Below are 19,361 nucleotides of genomic sequence, written 5' to 3'. Positions count from 1 at the left end.
GTAGAGTCACCCACTTCTTGAGGGACTACACTTCCATGATTTGAGCTTGTATCTTCAGTGGATTTAGGAATCCATTGCTGCTTCATTTGTTTCCTTATGTTGTCAACCCTTGCTTTCTTTTCATCTTCAATTCTACCTATTTTCATGTATTTTTTAGCTATATGATCGAGTTCAGTGCATGTATAACACCATATAGTAGTGTCCTTCTTCCTTAGGTGATGCCTTGCACAATTTATACCAATGTGTCCATATTCTCCACAATAATGACATCTGCACTAGGTATTGTAGTCCCATCCAAATATAGCCTTTACAAGTTGCTTTGTTGGATTGAATGTTTTGGATCTACATTGAGATGCCTTGTGACCATGCTTCTTGCATTTGTGACAATTACCTTCAAATTTTGGTTTCTCCTTGCATTCATTGGCTTTGTGACCATGCTGATTGTAGTTATAGCACTTTCCATTGAATTTTCTTTTTCTATTGCTGAAGCATTTGTTTGATGTATGACCAATTTTCCCACAATGATTGCATGAGTGTTTTAGGTTCCTTTTTGCAACTTGCTTGGAAGATTGACCTTGTTCTTCATTGTATCCAAGTCCTGCTTTATCATTTTGCTTATGAAGATTCTACTCATTTTTCTATATCAGTCGATTCATGTCTTCTCATGACTTCATCATTCTTTCATTGATTTGTTTTTTAGTATTTAGGTCACTCTTTAATTTTTCAACAATTTTCTTTTCATACCTCAGTTCTCTCAGTATTCTTTCATTAATTTCCCTTTCACTATTTAGATCACTTCTTATTCTTTCATTCTGTGCTTTGAAAATCCTAATTTCTTCATTTGCTCCAGAGATTTGATCCATGAGGTCTTCATGCTAATTGTATTGATTATTTCCTCCCTCCAAGTCTTCATTTTCCTTGTTTCTTTGTTCCAAAACTTCACATAGCCTAATTGATTGGATTTCTTGTTCTCTTTTAAGTTTCCTTACTTCTTCCTGCAGTGAGCCATTCTTTGCTAGGAGTTCCTTGATTGCCTCATTAGCTTCATCTAAACTACTTGATGGTAAAAGGTCTTCAATCTTTTCTTCAACATACTGATGGTCATTCATTTGTCTTGCAAGTTCCTTCCTTCTCTTCAAAGATTGAGAAAGATGCTCCTTTGCTTTTTGAGTTGAGCCATGGTCATTTCTAGATCTAGCATTTTATTTTCAATTTCCTTGTCAAGTCTGAATATCTCCATCTATCCTTAGATCTTTGCTCAAGCTGCTAAACTTTTATCCTGAGAACCACAAAGCTCTGATACCAATTTTTGGAAATATTTAGGATATGATAGGTTACTAAGAGGGGAGGGGTGAATAAATAACCTTAAAACTTTTTATTAATTTACCATACATCCATCTATGCTACTACATGCATTAGTTCTTAAACATAAAACAATCATTACACAAGAGAACACAATATTTTGGTGACCCAGAAACCTTCCAAATAGAAAGTAAAATTGGGGTGGGGATGATACCCACAAAAATTCAATACTATAGTATAAAGTTAGCTAGTTAAGGCTTACATTGACCACTTCTGGTGATCTACCCTATTAGGAGCACAAAGGACTCCTAGGTCCACCTTGTTAGAGTATTTGCAAACATACAATGAAGTATGCACTTTGTTAGGATATTTGTACAATGACTGTTAAGTCTACCTTGTTAGAGGATTTATAAAATTGATGCACCTATTAGGATGAAGTAGTGGATCTACTTGCAAGTGATTTCTGATAAGATCCTTTATGCACACATCACCTCATGTGATGGATATAACTTTTCAGTCTCTGAATTGACCTTGTTGTGTACCTTGAACTACTACTGATGATCTTTTGCATATACTTCACATTACTTCACAATTCCTTCTCATTCCATCATGATACATACATACTTGATATCTTACCATACATCTTACATATATACATTTCAAACTTATAAAATTACAAGGTCGGCCAAAATACAAGTAAACAAATACATTAGAAAGTTGGCCCAATAGTAAATAACTTGGGTTCACTGAACTAACTCAGTGACCTTCAGATACTCGACATCCACTACACTACTCAACATCATCATGCACTTGATAGAAACAAAGGCTTGGTCCATACTAATCACTTGATGTAGTTCTGAACTCGATAACCACTGGTGACTCGGTAGATGTAGTGTCACTATGTAGATACTATGCACTAAGTTTACCTTGCTTCACTCAGTAAACACAAAATCTTTCATCACTTAGTTTGTGCTGAATCTTCATGACACAAACTATCTACTTGGTAGACACTATGAAGCATAGTAGATACTAAGAAGCTCCGTAGACACTACTAGACTTCACATTGTCTATATTTTCTCAGTAGTTATTGTCTACTCGGTGTAAACTATTGAACTGCTAAGTTTACAAGGTAACCACTTGTTGCTCGATAAGTATACAAAATTGAGTAAGTGTTGTCACTAATGAAAAAATAATCATAATTACAACAAAAGTTTGTGACTCTGCAAAGAAAATGTGGGATTCCCTAACCACTGTCTATGGAGGAGACAAGAATGTTCAAAGAGCCAAATTTAAAATTCTCAAAGGTAAGTTTGATGACATGAGAATGAAAGAAGGTGAGAATTTCTCAATATTTTGATAGGATAAAAGAAGTTGTGAGTGCAATAAGAGGTGCTATTGGTCAAATGGATGATAATACTGTGTTAAGTAAAGTCATGAGGACATTGCTTCCTATCTATGCTATTAGATTTTTTGCAATTCAAGAACTAAGATGTATGCCAAGAAATGATTTGACCCTTGAAGGTTTGATAGGTAGACTCGCTACTTTTGAGCTATCTAACTTTGATAATTACAAACCTAAAGATCTTGAATCTGCTTTCAAAGCAAAACTACTATTGAAGGATTCTGAATAGCCCTACAAGCAAAAAAAGAAGAGAAAGGAAAAATGTGTATCTAGTGACAGTGATACTGATGAGGAAGATGTTGACATCTTGAAGCATTTTTGGCAAGAAGATTCCACAGAGGAAAAGGAAAGTTCAAAGGTAAGTTACCCATCATTTGTTTTAATTATAATGAGATTGGTCATATTGCTGCTAGATGTCCATAGAAGAAGAACTATAAAGGTGGTGAGAAATACAAGGGCAGAAGAGAAGATAACAAAAAGGACTACAAAGACAAAGAAAAGAAGTCATGCTACATTGCAAAAGAGGATACTATGGATGATTATGATGATCATGATGATGAAGTGGTGTATGTTGCAATGAAAGATGAATTTGATGAAGATGAGGTAACTGCACTTGTGACATATGTGAACAAGAATGATAGATGGATCATTGATAGTGGGTGCTCAGATCACATGAATGGAGACAAAAGTAAGTTCATCACATTAAATCGTTATGAAGGAAGTAGTGTAAGATTTCATAATGATGCACCATGTTTGATAAAATGAAAAGGTTCCATCAAACTCGTAAACAAGATTTCATGTGACAATGCTTACTATGTTGAAGGACTAAATTATAATCTCTTGAGTGTGCCTCAACTGAACAATTTGGGATGTAAGGTTGAATTTGTGAATAAGACTGCTAAGATATTTGATATTGATGGAAAGCTTATTGGAAAAGATGATCAATGTAGAGGAAATCTATTATATCTTGATACAGACAATGTTACTTGTCTAATTGTAAAATCTAATGATGTATGGCTATGGCACAAGAGGTTATGTCATGTTAAATTTGATAACTTGGTTAGTATCAATAACATGAATAAAGTAAGAGGTTTTCCTAAATTGAAGAAACCTGACAACACAATGTGCAAACAATGTCAACTAGGCAAAATGACAAAGTCAAGTTTTAAGAGTAAAACTTATACCTCTAAAGAAATACTTGAGATTGTTCATACTAACTTGTGTGGATGAATAGATGTGCAAAGCTACAAAGGAGATAAGTAAATTATGTTGTCTGTTAATGATTATTCTAGAATGATGATAGTTATGTTTTTGAAACAGAAGTCTGATGCTTTTCAAATGTTCAAGTGGTATTTAACAAGAGTCAAGAAACAAATATGTAATAGTCTAAAGTGCTTGAGATCAGATAGAGGAGGAGAATTCACATCACATGAGTTTGAGATGTTCTATAATGATAGAGGAATCAAAAGGAAAATATATGCACCTAGAACCCCTCCAAAAAATAGAATCGCTGAAAGGAGGAATAGGTCTATAATGGACTATGCTAGGACACTCATGATTGAGAAGAATGTTTCTTTGAAATACTAGAGAGAAGCTATAAGTATAGCTCTCTATACCTTGAACTAGGTGCAAGTCAAGAAAGGTACTCAAACAACACCTTTTGAACTATGGTATGGATATTCACCAAATGTAAAACATTTTAGGGTATTTGGAAGCAAACGTTACATTCTTAAAGATTTTAGGAATGGTAATCTTGATGCAAAAAGTGAAGAAGGTATATTCTTTGGTTACTCCACAACAAGTAAAGCTTATAAGTGTTTAAATATTAACACTAACAAAATTGTGGAAAGTGCAAATGTGAACTTTAATGAATATATAGAAGTACATGAAGCTGAACCTATGAAAGAACTAGAGGTATATAAATCATTTTTATATTCTTATGAAGGTATGCCTACTAAAGAAGATACTGTAAATCAAGCTACAAATCAAGAACAAGTTTCAATGATTGTCAAATCACATCCTGTGAATGCTGAGTTACATTCAGGAACTAAGTTACATTTAGATGTCGAGTTACAAAATCAAGAGAACACGCATTCTTATTCTGAAGTTGGTGGAAATGAGAGAAATGATAAGATACCTGATAGAGATGCACATAGTGATTTTGAAGCTGAGAGACAAAATGAAGAAACAAGAGTTGAGCCAAGATTGTCTAAATATGTCAAGAGACATCATCCTGTAGATCAAATCATTGGAGACAAAGATGCTAGGCTAATGATAAGAAATAGATTGAGAAGTGATGTATGTTTGCTAAGCATAAAGGAGCCCAAAATAGTTAAAGATGCATTAGAAAATTATGATTGGTACAAGGCCATGGAAGAAAAGATTGAAAAAATTCAAAAGAAAAAAACATGGAGTCTAGTTCCTAAACTAGAAGACAAAATGTGATTGGTACCAAATGGGTATTTAGAAACAAGCTAGATGAGAATGGTGAAGTGACAAGAAACAAAGCAAGATTAGTTTGCAAGGGATATGCATAAGAAGAAGGAATTGACTATGGTGAAACATCTACCCCTATTGCAAGAATGGAAGGAGTAAGAACTTTGCTTGCTTACTCTGTATACAAAGGTTTTAAGATTTATCAAATGGATGTTAAGTCTACATTTCTAAATGGAATATTGGAGGAAAAATTTTACATAGAATAGCATAATGGATTTTTTGATGTAAACAATAAGAATATGGTATGTAGACTTCACAAAGCTTTATATGGTTTAAAGCAAGCACCAAGAGCATGGTATGAGAGATTTCATAGTTATCTTGTGAAGTTTGGATTTGAAAGCACTAATGATAACATCAGTTTGTACATGAAGATAGATAAAGACAAAGGTATTTCAATATCTAAATTTTTTGTTGATGGTATCATATTTGGAGGTCAAGATGCTTTATGTAAGGATTTTGCAAATCAGATGAAGCAAAAATTTGAGATGTCTATGTTTGGAGAGATCAATTTTTTTGTGGCTTTGCAAGTATATCGGATGAAGTATGGTATATACATCACTCAGTCAAAATATATAAAGGAGATATTAAAATTTTTTGGATTAGAGGATTCCAAACTAGTAAGTACACCTATGGTGACAACATACAAATTGTCAAAGAATGATGATTCAGCTGAGGTGAATCAAACATTATACAGATCTATGATTGGAAAATTGCAATATGTTGTACATAGCAGACCTGACATTGCATTATCTGTAGGGATAGCTGCAAGATTCTCTGCTAATCCTAGGGAGAATAATTTAATGGTTGTGAAGAGAATAATGAGATATCTGAAAGGAACACAAGAGTTTGGTTTATACTATAAGAAAAATGAGAAATTTGAATTGAGAGCCTACACTGGTCTTAATTGGGCTAGAAACATTGATGATAGAAAGAGCACCAATGGAGGAGAATTTTTCTTAGGCAAGAGACTAGTTTCATGGACTAGTAAGAAACAAAACTACACATCACGATCTACTACTAAAGCTTAACATGTTTTTGCTATTGTAAATTGTACAAACATTATATGGATCAAACAACTACTCAAAGGAATGAAGAAGGAGATCACATAGCCAGTGATACTTTACTGTGATAATACAAGTTCTGTAAACATATCAAAGAACCTAGTTATGCATGCTAAGACTAAGCACATTGCAATCAAGTATCATTATGTAAGAGAATTGGTTGAAGATAAAGAGGTGAAGATGGAATATGTTAACACAAAGGAGAAAATTGCTAATATCTTCACAAAAGCATTACCTAAGGATGCTCATGAGTACTTAAGAGATAAACTATGGGTGACACCCCTATCCAAGGCTATCTAAGTAACAAGAGCAGTGCCTTGCATCAAACAAACTAAGATGTTCATATGTTACACATTGATGCAAAGGATCTTACTTTAGAAGCTTTCTAAAGTATACAAAGAGCTAAAATTTCCAAATCAGTCACAAGAAAGGTGATAGAGGGAGACATTGGAGAAACTAGAGATACTACACAAATCTATATTTGCATGTTAAAGATGTTATATGTCTTTGGAATTGTTGTCAAAGAGGGAGATATTCATAAGATGATCAAGAAGTATCAAGAAAGATTGTTGTCAAAGAGGGAGAGATTGTCTAATCATCAATATTGTTATTAAAAAGGGAGATATCTAGAAGTTGCTGATATTGTTTTTGATTAGAGAGAGAGAAAGTAAAAGAAAGAGGGAGAAATCTTGATCTACCTAGTAAGAGGGAGATGCAAGTGAAGAAACACAGAGGGAGTCATAAGTAAGAGTTTTTGTAACCTAATCAAAAGATGGAAGTTGCTGATAGAGGAATAATGTTGATACAAAATTTCTTTTTGGTATTGTCTTACTATTTTAACCTAGTCAGATTGATTGAACAAGATGTTCATCATTTGATTTGTTTTTGAGTTGATCAGTTTGGTTTGCCACCAATGCCAAAGAGGGAGATTGTTGAAATTTGATTGAAAAGATCATATGATGGAAAAGATTTCTATGAGGGAGATTGTTATATGTTCCAATCATTGTTTTATCACTGATGTAAAACCTGATAAACTCATTGTTTCTTGGTAAGATAATTTCCTATAGATTCAAGTACTATCACGTAGTTGATTGATGATGAGGAAATTATCAATAGATGTAACAACAAAACCTAGAGGAAAGGTTGAGTTATGTTAATGTAATGAATTACAAGAATCAATTAAGATAGTGGTAACATGATGTATTGATTATCTACTTAAGGTTACAAATGTTGGCTACATTTAGAAAGAATAGAAGAACGTATGATACAAAGTTTGTCTACTAAGCTTGACCGAGTGGATAGAAGGAGCCAAACAAAGTTAGTGCAACCCGAGTAGAAAATCAATTAGTGCCAAGTAAATGCAAATTCTAATGGATGCCAAGAAAGTTAGTTAGTGCCTAGTAAATTTTAGTAGGTGTCGAGCACCAATAAAGTTTAGTTGATGCCGAGTGATTTTTTAGTGGATGCTGAGTAACCCAGTGTGTATCGAGCATCAGAAATGAGATAGTATCGAGTTGCTACATTATTTAAAAGATCATGAATTTGATGGATCTGAGCTAACAAGTTTGTTTTCTTGAATTTTTTAAACCAGGTGGAAGATAAGGATGATGAGCTGGTGGCAAAAAATTCTAGGTAAACTATTTTTAGGTGAATTCAAAGTGAATTCTAGAGGAATTTTCTAGAATAGACTAGATATGAGGTAGATACATTGTATCCTACCTAATCCATCTTAACCCTAATTTGGACAATGGAGAATGAGCTACAAGATATCTTAATTTCCTTTGTAAGGAATGTTTCATCATGAAGAAAAGGTTTTCATGGGTGAGAACCTAAGGGAGAAGAAGAGATAAGAGGTTTTACTTTATCAAGTGACCTAGGAGAAGAGTCTGCGATGGCATGTTAAGCAAGAAGGCTTAAGGAGATGAATAATTGAAGGGGTAAACAAGCTATCAGAGCTGCAAAGAGTTTAAGCTAAGCAAAATTGAGAACTGACACTAAGATTTGAAACCTGTAAGTATAGTTGTAAGTTTGTATTAGATCAAGCCTTACTATTACTCTCTAGCAATTGTAACCAGTTTAGGTAAGTCCTTTGGATTAAGGTTGACTTAATAGTCATTTGTAAATCCTTTAACAAGGAGGCATTCCAAGTGAATGGCCTAAAGTCCTCTAACCAGACTCACTTCTAACAGGGTGATTGAAATCCTTTAATAGGGTCATGCTTAACAGTGTGTATTGTAACCTTTAATAGGCTTGGCCTTTCGCAGGGCATCACTTTAGAAGAGTGAAAAATGGTAGCATATTACTTGTGGTTTTTTCCAAATTGGGTTTCCACATAAATCATTGTGTTATGTGTGTTTTTTATTATGTTATGTTTCATGCTTTACATTTCTGCAAATTGATTTGACAGTAAGCTACAAGGTTTAAGTTATTGCATAATCTCATGGATGTATGCATATGTGTAAATGTTTTATGGGTTCACTAAGCTATGAAAGGTTTTATCTATACATCTGGACCTTAGATAACTGATTCACCCCCCCCCCCGCCCAAGTTATTCTAAAGAATTCCAACAAATTCTCCAAGACCAAATGGATTTTAAGCATTAGTCTTTAAAAAATATTGGGATATATTAGGTGAAGATCTTTGGAAAGCAATAGAAACAATGGAAAATTCAAGTTCATTATTAGCTAAAATTAAGAATACTTTTTTAGCCCATACAACCAAAAAAGTTAATCATGTTGAACCTAATGACTATAGGTGCATTGTGTTATGTAATAAAATTTACAAAATTCTCACTAAGGCATTAGCCATAGACTCAAAGTCATTTTATCCAAACCTATTTTTGAAGAACAAACTGGTTTTATACCCAATGAGTCAATTTTAGATAGCATTATCACCATCCAAGAAGTGATTCAATCATCACAAATAAATAAAAAAACATGTATTCTTATGAAGTTAGACATACAAAAATAATATGACCAAGCATATTGGAGATTTTTGCGTAAATTCTCAAAGTTTTTGGCTTCTCAAAATAATGGATAAATCTAAATTTTAACCGTACATTTCTACACTTAAAATCTCTCTACTTATCAATGGCTCTCTAGAAGGATTTTTTATAATATCAAGAGGAATAAGACATTGGGATCCAATATATCCTTTCTTGTTTATTATAATGTAAGAATCCTTTGGTAGAAGTATTAAAAAAACACAAAAAAAATATCTTATGAAAGGAGTCACTACTGTAGAAGGTATTCCCAATATAGTGCATCAATAATTGTAGACAATATTATTCTTCTAGGAGTAAATTCAGTGGAAGAGGCTCACAACTTCAAAAAAAATCATTATTACATATGGAAGCATCTAGACAGAAAGTTAATGAAGATAAATAAGAAATTTATTTTCCAAATATAAATCCAATTTTAGAAGATAACATATGTCAATTCATGGGTTATAAGCATGGTTCCTTCCTATGCAAGTATCTAGGAATACAAGTAGAAAAAAAGTTACAAGGATTCCAAGTACTCGAACCCTATAATAGAAAAAATAGATAAAAATTTAGAAAATTGGAAAGGGAAATGGTTAACCAAGCCAGGTAGAGCAACCAAAATCAAATATGTTCTCTCTGCTATTCCTTTATACCAAATGTCTTGTCTACCATTACCAAAAGGGTTTTAAAAGAACTTAGATAAGAAAATGAGAGACTTCTTTTGGGATAGGCTAGAAGAAAATAAAAAGAAAACTCTCATTCGATGAGATACCATTTGTAGATCCAAAAAAGATGGTGGTCTAGGTATTACAAAATTGAGTTGGCGAAACGAGGCTCTGGGGGACAAGTTAGATTGGAGGCTATTCCAAGAAAAAGATAGTAAATGGGAAAGAATTATTTATCATAAATATCTTTCTACAACCAACCCATTATCTATTTTTGAACCTCTAACCCCCCTAGGGACTCTAGAACATGGAATTTCACGATGCAATGCCATCCCCTAATTTACAAGAATCTATCTTGGGATATAGGAGATGGGAGAAATGTTTGATTTTGGGAAGATTGTTAAGATGGGCTCCTAGCTCCAGATAAGATGAATCTTCCCCCAAATATCAAATCTTTGGGGCTCTTCAGTTGGAAACTATCAAAATATCATACTTTTGAAAATTCAATCAAGCATGATTGGAAATCAATTGCCTAGATAGATTAATTAGAATAGAAAAATCACAATATAACCAATTCAATAATCAACGCATAGCTAACTATAATGATAGAAATGACAATTTAATTTGGGAAACATCAAAATATGGGAAATATAAAGTGAAGTTAGGATATGAACTTATCACTAAATCTCATAGATGGGAATCAATTGAAATTCGATTAGATAATGTTGGGACTCGACTTTCCTTCCTAAAGATGACTTTTTTTGTGGGCCACAATTCAAAACAAAATTCTAACAATAGATAGATTTAGGAAGATGGGATATGAAGGCCCATCAAGATGCACACTTTGTAAAAATAAATTTGAAACAACTAAACATATATTATTCAACTGCCCTTTCTCTAGAACTTTTTGGTTGTGGTTACGTAACAAACTAAATTAGCACTCAACCTTTCAAAATAATCTTTTAGATCATTTGACAAGCTGGCCCAAGAAAGGATCCTCAAAAATATATAATAATTTATGGACAATTTATCCATCTATTATTTTATGAGAAATCTGAAAAGAAAGAAATCATAGAATATTCCTGAACAAGGAATTGTCTATCTCATCCCTAGAAAACAAAATTGAAGAAAGTATCATAGAAAGCATCAATAAAAACCTTAGAAACTTGATTAAAGAAGAAGGAGCATTTTTTGGAATGAGACACCAAAATGAAGAATAATTGGCAAAATATCATCAATCCTCCAATGATGTACTTTAAAGATAATAAAATAGGTAGATCTAATTGTAAATGGTTTCCACCACCAAAAGGATGCGCCAAATTAAACTTTGATGGAGCATCTCGAGGTAATCCAACAAACGCAAGCCTAAGATGTATCATTCATAGTGATAATCAAGAATGGTTAGTCATGTGAGCGAAAGACTTAGGTAAGGTTACTAATAATATTACATAAATTGAAGTATTAGTGTATGTGCAAGATCATGGTCAAACAAACTATGGCCTTAAGTGGGAGTGAAAAATCAGCAAATTAGGGTTTTGTCAAACTAAAGCATTATTTTGAAGTAGTTATGAAGTTTTTATCAAATAGTTGTAAGAAAAGAATTTTTAGGAAGTTGAATGTAGTTTGCAAACTACTAGGCCTTATCTAAAAAAAATCCTTTGATTGGTCAATTTATATATATTTTAATGTATACTTAGTACGAAAATATCAAGGAAAAAATAAAAAGTAGGTGTATGTTTGACCTTCTTAATCAAAATTAAATGATAATATTTTTAAATATAATTCTAGATATAGGAAGTAGACTCATGCCCAGGTGTGATGCATATTATTGGGTAATTTGATTCTAAATAAATAATTAATTATAAAATTTCTACTATAACACTTTCAGAATTAAAAACTTCCTGTGTTTGACCACCTTAACTAATTGAAAACTTTACAAATTTTCATGTTTTTTTTTCTTATAGTAGGCAAAGCATAAGATGTGACACAACTTTTGGATTTCAAAAATGTTATTCCATGTGAAAGTTATAAATTTTTTTCAATTAGTATGTCAATCAACACTTTACATGCTTCTTCATTAGAAATTAACTAGTAAATACTTATCAAACTCATAACTTGATAGCAATTATATCATTGAAATTTGGAGTGTTGTTAAGAAACCCTTTTCGTTTCATTGAATTTGGATGAAAAAAAAGTTTCCAAATGGTTAGTCAAAGTCTAGATGTTAGATAAACATGGCCCAAAGAAATTTTTTGAGTTGACCAAATAGGCTTGGTAAATACCAAGCCTAATCAGGTACTCGAAATAGGATTGGGTACACGATTTGGTTTTTGGTACCCAAAAATGGCAACAAAAATAAAAATTTCAAATTTCACTAGCACATTTAACCCCAAATTTCTACCTTAAATTTTGACAAATCAAATATAAATTGCTTGGTTGGTTGCATTATAAAGGAAACTTTTGTTTATTTTTTTAATACATGCCCATGTTGGTCGCGATTGCGACCAATGCTATATATTTTGTGTTGGTCTTAATTGTGACCAACACAACAACATAAAGATTAAAAAAAAAGTGGCAAATTAGTTGAGCATTTCACTTGAGCATCATATCAGTTGAGCATTTCACTTTTATAGCATTCTGCATCCTTCGAGCATTTAACATTGAAGCATTTGGAAACCTTGTGAGCAAGGTAACCCTAGAATTCCTTCAGGAGCCATTTTTGGGAATCCTGCCATGAAAATCAAACAAATCAGGTAAGCATTCAAAATAGAAAAGAAAGGATTTTTTTTTGAATGAAGATACATTTTGCGAAGTACTCCAATCTTGATATTCTTTATTCAATTTTCAATTTTCTTATCAACTTATGACCAACATCCTTGGAGAAAAATAAAATCCTTAATCTTAGGGTTTTGTGAACTGATCTTCCTCACACTATCAAAACATATCTAGTTTGAATCAATTATAATTGCACTGTTAATCACAATACTCTAGCTTCACAAAAATGATGATTCTATCTCATGAAATCACACTCTCACATACAATAAATCTGAACCTCATAATAAAAAATGATACACGGTTGGAGTTGCCCAAACATACATCTATTTGCTCATCAAAAAATTGTTCTCACCTATGTTTGGTGACACAACGTTAGTTGGGAGACTTGAAATCTTAGAATCTTAGAGAAATTCCAAACACATATCAGAGTTTCAAATTTGATTTGAAGATTTTTTGGAAGAATTTAAAGTTATTTTCCAAAAACTTGATACGTAGGCCTAATTGAATTGGGTATTTTTTTAGGTAGGATTAATAGTTCTTCTTGTGGGTTTTTGAAATGAATCTTGTAATCTTGAATTTGGGAAATTCTATGTTTTTTTAGTTTCTTCAAGGCATTGGTATGCTTTGGGGGTGCCTTGAAGGTGTTGGTATTGAAAGATCCTAAGAGGGTGCTAGTGAGTGATCGAAAGGTGAAGAGTCATCTTGGAGTTTGGTAAATCTTTGTGTGTGGGAGTAGAAGTAGGTGAGATTGTGTTTCTTGGTAGATTTTTGAGTACCATTACCCTTCTACCTACTTGATTGGCCCATTAGGAAATTGGAAACTTTCCTTGTATTAGCTTACCTTGAACAATTGTGGACTTCCCTTGCCTTCATCAGTCCTACTTGCATCAAAGAGACAAAAATAAAAAGGAGGGAAGGAAAGTGAGATAAATATAAAGATAAAGAAATGAGAGATGAGAGATATAGATGGATCAAGGGAGAGATAATTAGAAATTTATACTAGGAGAAATAGAGGGGAGAGAGAGAGATGTGGTGAAAAAGATAGAGATTGGGAAGAGAGATCAAGAGGAAGCTACAGTTGAAGATGGAGAGGGAGAGATATAGGTAGACAAAATATTTTGATTATATCTAAATATAAAATTATATTGATTATCTTACAATAACTAAAATTTTAGCAAAATTTCATTCCATGAGGTTATAGTGGATGTCATTTTTTTGGATAGCTCCCTTACTGACACAATTAAGGAGAAGGCATGTAAAGGTTTTTGAGACTAACTTTCTACATGTTGATTACATGTGTTTGAAATTTTCTAGGAATTTTAATATTTTTTTTGGCATATTCCATGGTCACTAAGTAAACCAAATTAATTAAATTTAGCTTTATATCTCTCTCACACACCCCCTTGTGTGTGTGTGTTCGTATGCATGCATACGCGTGCATGACTTCCTATATCTATCTTCAACTTTATATCTATCCCTCTCTTGTTCATTTCTTATGTCACCTCTATAAATATTTCTCTTCCATATCTATCTTCCCCTTTCTCTTCTCTCTTTATCTACCCCTTTTCTTTGCTTCACATACTCCATATTTATATATCTTCATCTCTATCAATCTTCCATCACTTTTACCTATTACAGTCTATGATGTCTCCCATTTTTACATTGGTTTTCCTACTTGACCATTTTATTTGCCAACTCACAATCAATTCCATGGTGTACAATTTCAATTCCTTTTTCTTGATGTCACAATTTACAAAGGGAAATATGGAAGGAGGAGTTAACACATAAGGCCCTATCATAGCCACACAAATGCCAATTTCTTGTTGTTCCACATATCACATTACTCAAAATTTACAATTTGACATACTCCCACCTCATTACATTAAAATAAACTACACTCTCATTGTCTCCTTGCAAAAGTGGAGTTAATGAAAAGGAAAGGAACCCAAATGATGGTATGGAATTTAATTAGCATTTTCTATTGTAAGTATTCATGTGGCTTGATGAGTTGAGCTTGGGCAGAGCCTCATCTTGGCACGAGCTGGGAGTCCAAGAAGATTTTTGGTAATAAATCTACAAGTGAAATAGCCTTCCTTAGAATCAAATGCATGATCATGTGTAGTAAAGAAATGAGAAATGATGGAAATCCAAATAGGCAACCCACCATAGACCCAAAAAATGATCCTTGACATGAGCATTGAGCTCTCATGGCTACAATGCATATGATCCTTCAACTCACTTCTCTCTTCAACCTATGCTCCAACCCCCTATACTTTACCAATTTGCACAAATGCCACCTCAAACTTCCAAATTCCCTCAATTTTCAACATTAATCATCTCTAATAATTCATCCACCCATACATAAACCAAACAACACATACACCATAGCTCTTCCCTCCCTCAAAATACCAAATAAATTTACCTTGTCCCAAAACACTTGGTAAAGTAAAATTATTTTCAAATACCCTTTTCCAAGTACCTTAACATAACTAGACCTTAATATAGACTTCTTTGGACCAGGTCTGATTGTTTGCACAATGTGACCCTTAAGTAGCATAAAATCCCATCAATTAATAGAGCATCCTCATTCTTCTCTCATCCTTATTACTCCAAAATCTTATTAGAGTCATATAATGGCTAAATATGACCAAATCCCAAATGGTTAAGACTCAATCCACCGGAATCCCCCAAAACTCCAAATTATGACTTCCAAACCCTTAATCCAAGGGTTTCTCAAATCCACTATATCCAATCAATTCTAAGAACAACTGATCATTGTTTCTCCTTTAGATGATCATACTAAGATGGTTCAAACCATAAAATAGGTTCCTCCTTTAGACCAAAACTCTACTGTTGCTCTGTACCCACGAATTCCTTCTAGGAAACCTGCACTATTTCATAATAGTTAACCAATGTTGTATTATCCTCTGAAATTAAATAATTAGAAGACAATTATACATATTATAAATATAATCCCATGAAGTTTGGGCCCTTTTAATTCATGGGATGGCTATAAAGTAATAGGTCTTAGGACTGGTTACAAGATAACTAATAGAATCAACACTTGTTTACTTGCACCAAGCATACAAACTTCTCAAAAAAAAGTGAAGTTCATTAAAAATTTATTAAAATTGAATTATTAAGCCTTGCTAATTCATAGATATGTCAATCCAAACAATGAAGAGTTCAACAAATCAATGAAACAATAAAATGAGGATTTTATTGCTCACTATTTTTATCAGTTCGTACACCTAGATCTTTGCCATGCAATAGATGCATTTATGCTTTAATAGCCTTCCCTAAACTATCACAACCAACTCTTACCGGTTGGAGGCTTAGTTTAAGCCTAAAGACACCCCAAACACTAATTCCATCCAAATATCTTTATAGCCATTTATTTTTAAATATTTGAATTTTAAATAACAAAAATGGTTTTAAATTTATATTCAACCCTTATTCTAATACCTAGACCTATCCCCTGCCCATCCTAAACTTCTTGTAAACATAACTTAGGTTTGGACAACATTATTCCAATACAAACAAATTCTTGGTCCTTTAAGGACATTACAAGTATGACTTTCAGTCCTTTTAGGACATTACAAAATAAACTCATCTAATTACATTGTTTGGTTATGAAAATCATTATAGCTTTTAATTCTAGTCCATTTGTATTGCTTGGATATCTCCTTTTCCTACTCACTCCTCTGGTCTTCATGGTATGTTTTGGTGTCTTCATAGGATGATCTTGGTGCCCCTGCACCACTAATTAGGCCTCCAAATTTTCCATTTTGAAAATATTTCAAAAAAAACTCAAGAAGATACCAATTAAGTTATGGTTTTAGAGAGCTTGAGTATTTTCAAGGTTTTAGTTCTTCAACCCCTCCATACAACTCATTCCTATAAAATGGCCTACTTACAAGGGTTTTAAGACTTTACTTATTGATGGGCCTTACAAAGATTCAAAAGGAACACAAAAAGATTCAAATCCTTCTTAGTTCTTGGAAACTATACCTTTAGATATTTCTATACATACTCCAATCCTTGATTGGCACAAACCAATCAAACTACTACTCTATCCAAACCCTATAACCATCAAGTCACCTTGTCAGGTATGCCTGAATCCACCTAGGGATTGATTCCAAAAATAGAAGACCATTTCATATTGACCCCAATTTATTTATAGTTCCCTAATAGATTCCTAAAGGTTTTTGTGTTCCAACAATTAGAAATCAAATTAGAGCAATTTCTATGATAACTATTGATGCAGAGGAAGGGTGGTTGGTATTAAATACACAATAAAAGTTGCAAACTTAAGAGACTTAGATACTTGTGCCTATCGACAACTTCAAATTCTTCAAGGAATTAACTTGTTTAAGTCTATCACAATATTCCTAGATACTGACTTGGTTTCCTAAACACCCAATTAAATGGCATAAGGATCTTTAAGACTCTAAGAAAATACCATACTTCTATAAATTTGGCTCAAATGAACAATACCCTACCTGTCAGTCTTGATGCATGCCTGGAATGGGGACAACTTTGGTTTTCCTCAAAATGTTTGACAATCAAAAGACACTTCCTAATACCCTTTTTAAAGAGTTTTATAACATAGCAAAGGATTGTATATGGTTACCATAGACCAATAGGATTGTATAAGGTTACCATAGACCAATATGTTTTCAGTTTTAACCCTTGATTGCATAGCATGGCATTTGACATACATTATAGACTAAAAAAAATGTATGCATTTAAACTCAGTTCTTTACACTTGAAAATCCAACTTTTTATAATATAGATCCCAAGCCTTGGTTTTAGAAGTCATAAACTACATCTCTCTCCATCTAATTTCAAGTACAAATTTTCTCTATTTTTCTTTATTGAGATGGTTGACAACATAACATAGATTGTGTATTAGTACACAGGTATTACCAAGCCCTACCACATGTGGCTCTCTACCTTCCCAAGTGGAACCCACTCTCCTAGGGTCTTTGTCTTTGTCTTTGAGTGAACTAGAACATTTATGTTGAAAAAAATACCAGATCTAAAGAATGCTAGTTATTTTATCACTTTTTGGGATCATATTGATAATACAACATATGCTTTGAATTTATGATACTCATTTTTGTGTTAATTCTCTATAGATAAAGGTGAAGCATCCTGTAAGAAAAAATCTTACCATCACAAAGAAGCTGCCAGCAAAAGATTCTAGTAGTGAGCATTCTTCTTCTGAGGAGGTTAGTCATTTCGTTATGGATAATTATCTGTAGAACAAAATCATGTTTCAGTGGAATCACAAGCTTATGGAATTTTGATGTTCAATAGTGAAAAAATGGTTAATTGAAATGCCTTATCACAGTCACCTTCACTCCATCCATTTGACCTATATCATAGTCAGTAGTTTCCTTATAGGGATAAAAATCAAAAACATTAAAAATGTTAGATAAACTAATGTTAATAGGGAGTTCAAGTTTATATGCATTTGTGCCATATTTATGCAAAATTTTGAAGGGTCCCATCTTCCTCATCATGAGTTTGGTGTATTTTCCCTTGGTACAATCCAAAATTACTTCTTTGTACTTGTCCAATAGCTAACTTACTTCCTTGGGTCCCAAAATCCTTTCATTGGATCTACCTTCCTTTCCTTTTTCTCCAAGTTTTGGCTTTACTACTATGGCAAAGCATGGGGTGTTTTTCACCTTGAGGGTCTTCAAAAACTCCTTCTCTCCAACCATCATCACACTAGATCTTGTCTTTGTACTCCCCTATTTGAAATTGAACATGAACTTGTCCATTTACTATGACCTATTGCTCCTTATTTAGCCATGACCTATTGCTCCTTATTTAGCCATGAAACCTTATAAGGGTTAGGATGAGGAAACTTCTTCAATCCAAGCTTCTCTAACATTTCTACTGAGGCTATATTATTAGTTGAACAAAAATCTACATAACTTTGCAGACCTTACCTCTTACCATGCAGAGAGTTCTAAATAATGTCTTTCTTTGGGGAGGTTCTTGCTTTATGACAGTCTTCAGTAGGGTTCTATTGAACATTAGAGACTCTCCTCTCTCTAGATCAACATTTCCTCTTGCCCCTTGGTCACTTTGTGCATCCTCCTCTTGAGCCAAATGGACCCTCCTATTCCATTCTTGGCTATTGCTACCCATTTTCTTAGGAAGTTCTTGTATGTATCAAGTGAAATATATAGAGATAGAGTTACTGAAGGTCAACCAAGTATTTGTTTCTTTTCAATTTTTATATTTCTTTATCTCTTTATCAATCTATCTCTCTATCTATACCTCTTTCTATCTGTCTTTCTTTAATATTCATTTCTATATGTGTCTTCCTTTTACTACTCCATCTGCAGGTTGCAAACAAATCATCCTTCTTCCACCAACAAGTCATTCCATTCAAGAAAGACCATGTTTGACAATATCAATGCACAAAAAAATAGGAAGACAATTGCTAGACTGTGGTCTAACAAAAAAATAGGGAGACAATTGCTAGACAGTGGTCTAACTTAAAAAGAAAAGGTGATGGAAAATGTTATTGTCCTTGCAAAATTTTTAAGGGCTTAAAGACTTGAAGATATCTAATCAAAACAGTTGAGGAACATTGTAGTCAACATGGTCACATTGAAGGGGGAAATGAATAGCGTCCATTGGTATGTATTTTAATA

Source organism: Cupressus sempervirens, chromosome 2 (assembly GCF_028749045.1).
Source record: "Cupressus sempervirens isolate cs-2001-9-10 chromosome 2, ASM2874904v1, whole genome shotgun sequence".
Classification (NCBI taxonomy): Eukaryota; Viridiplantae; Streptophyta; class Pinopsida; order Cupressales; family Cupressaceae; genus Cupressus; species Cupressus sempervirens.
Note: the sequence above shows the minus strand (reverse complement) of the source record.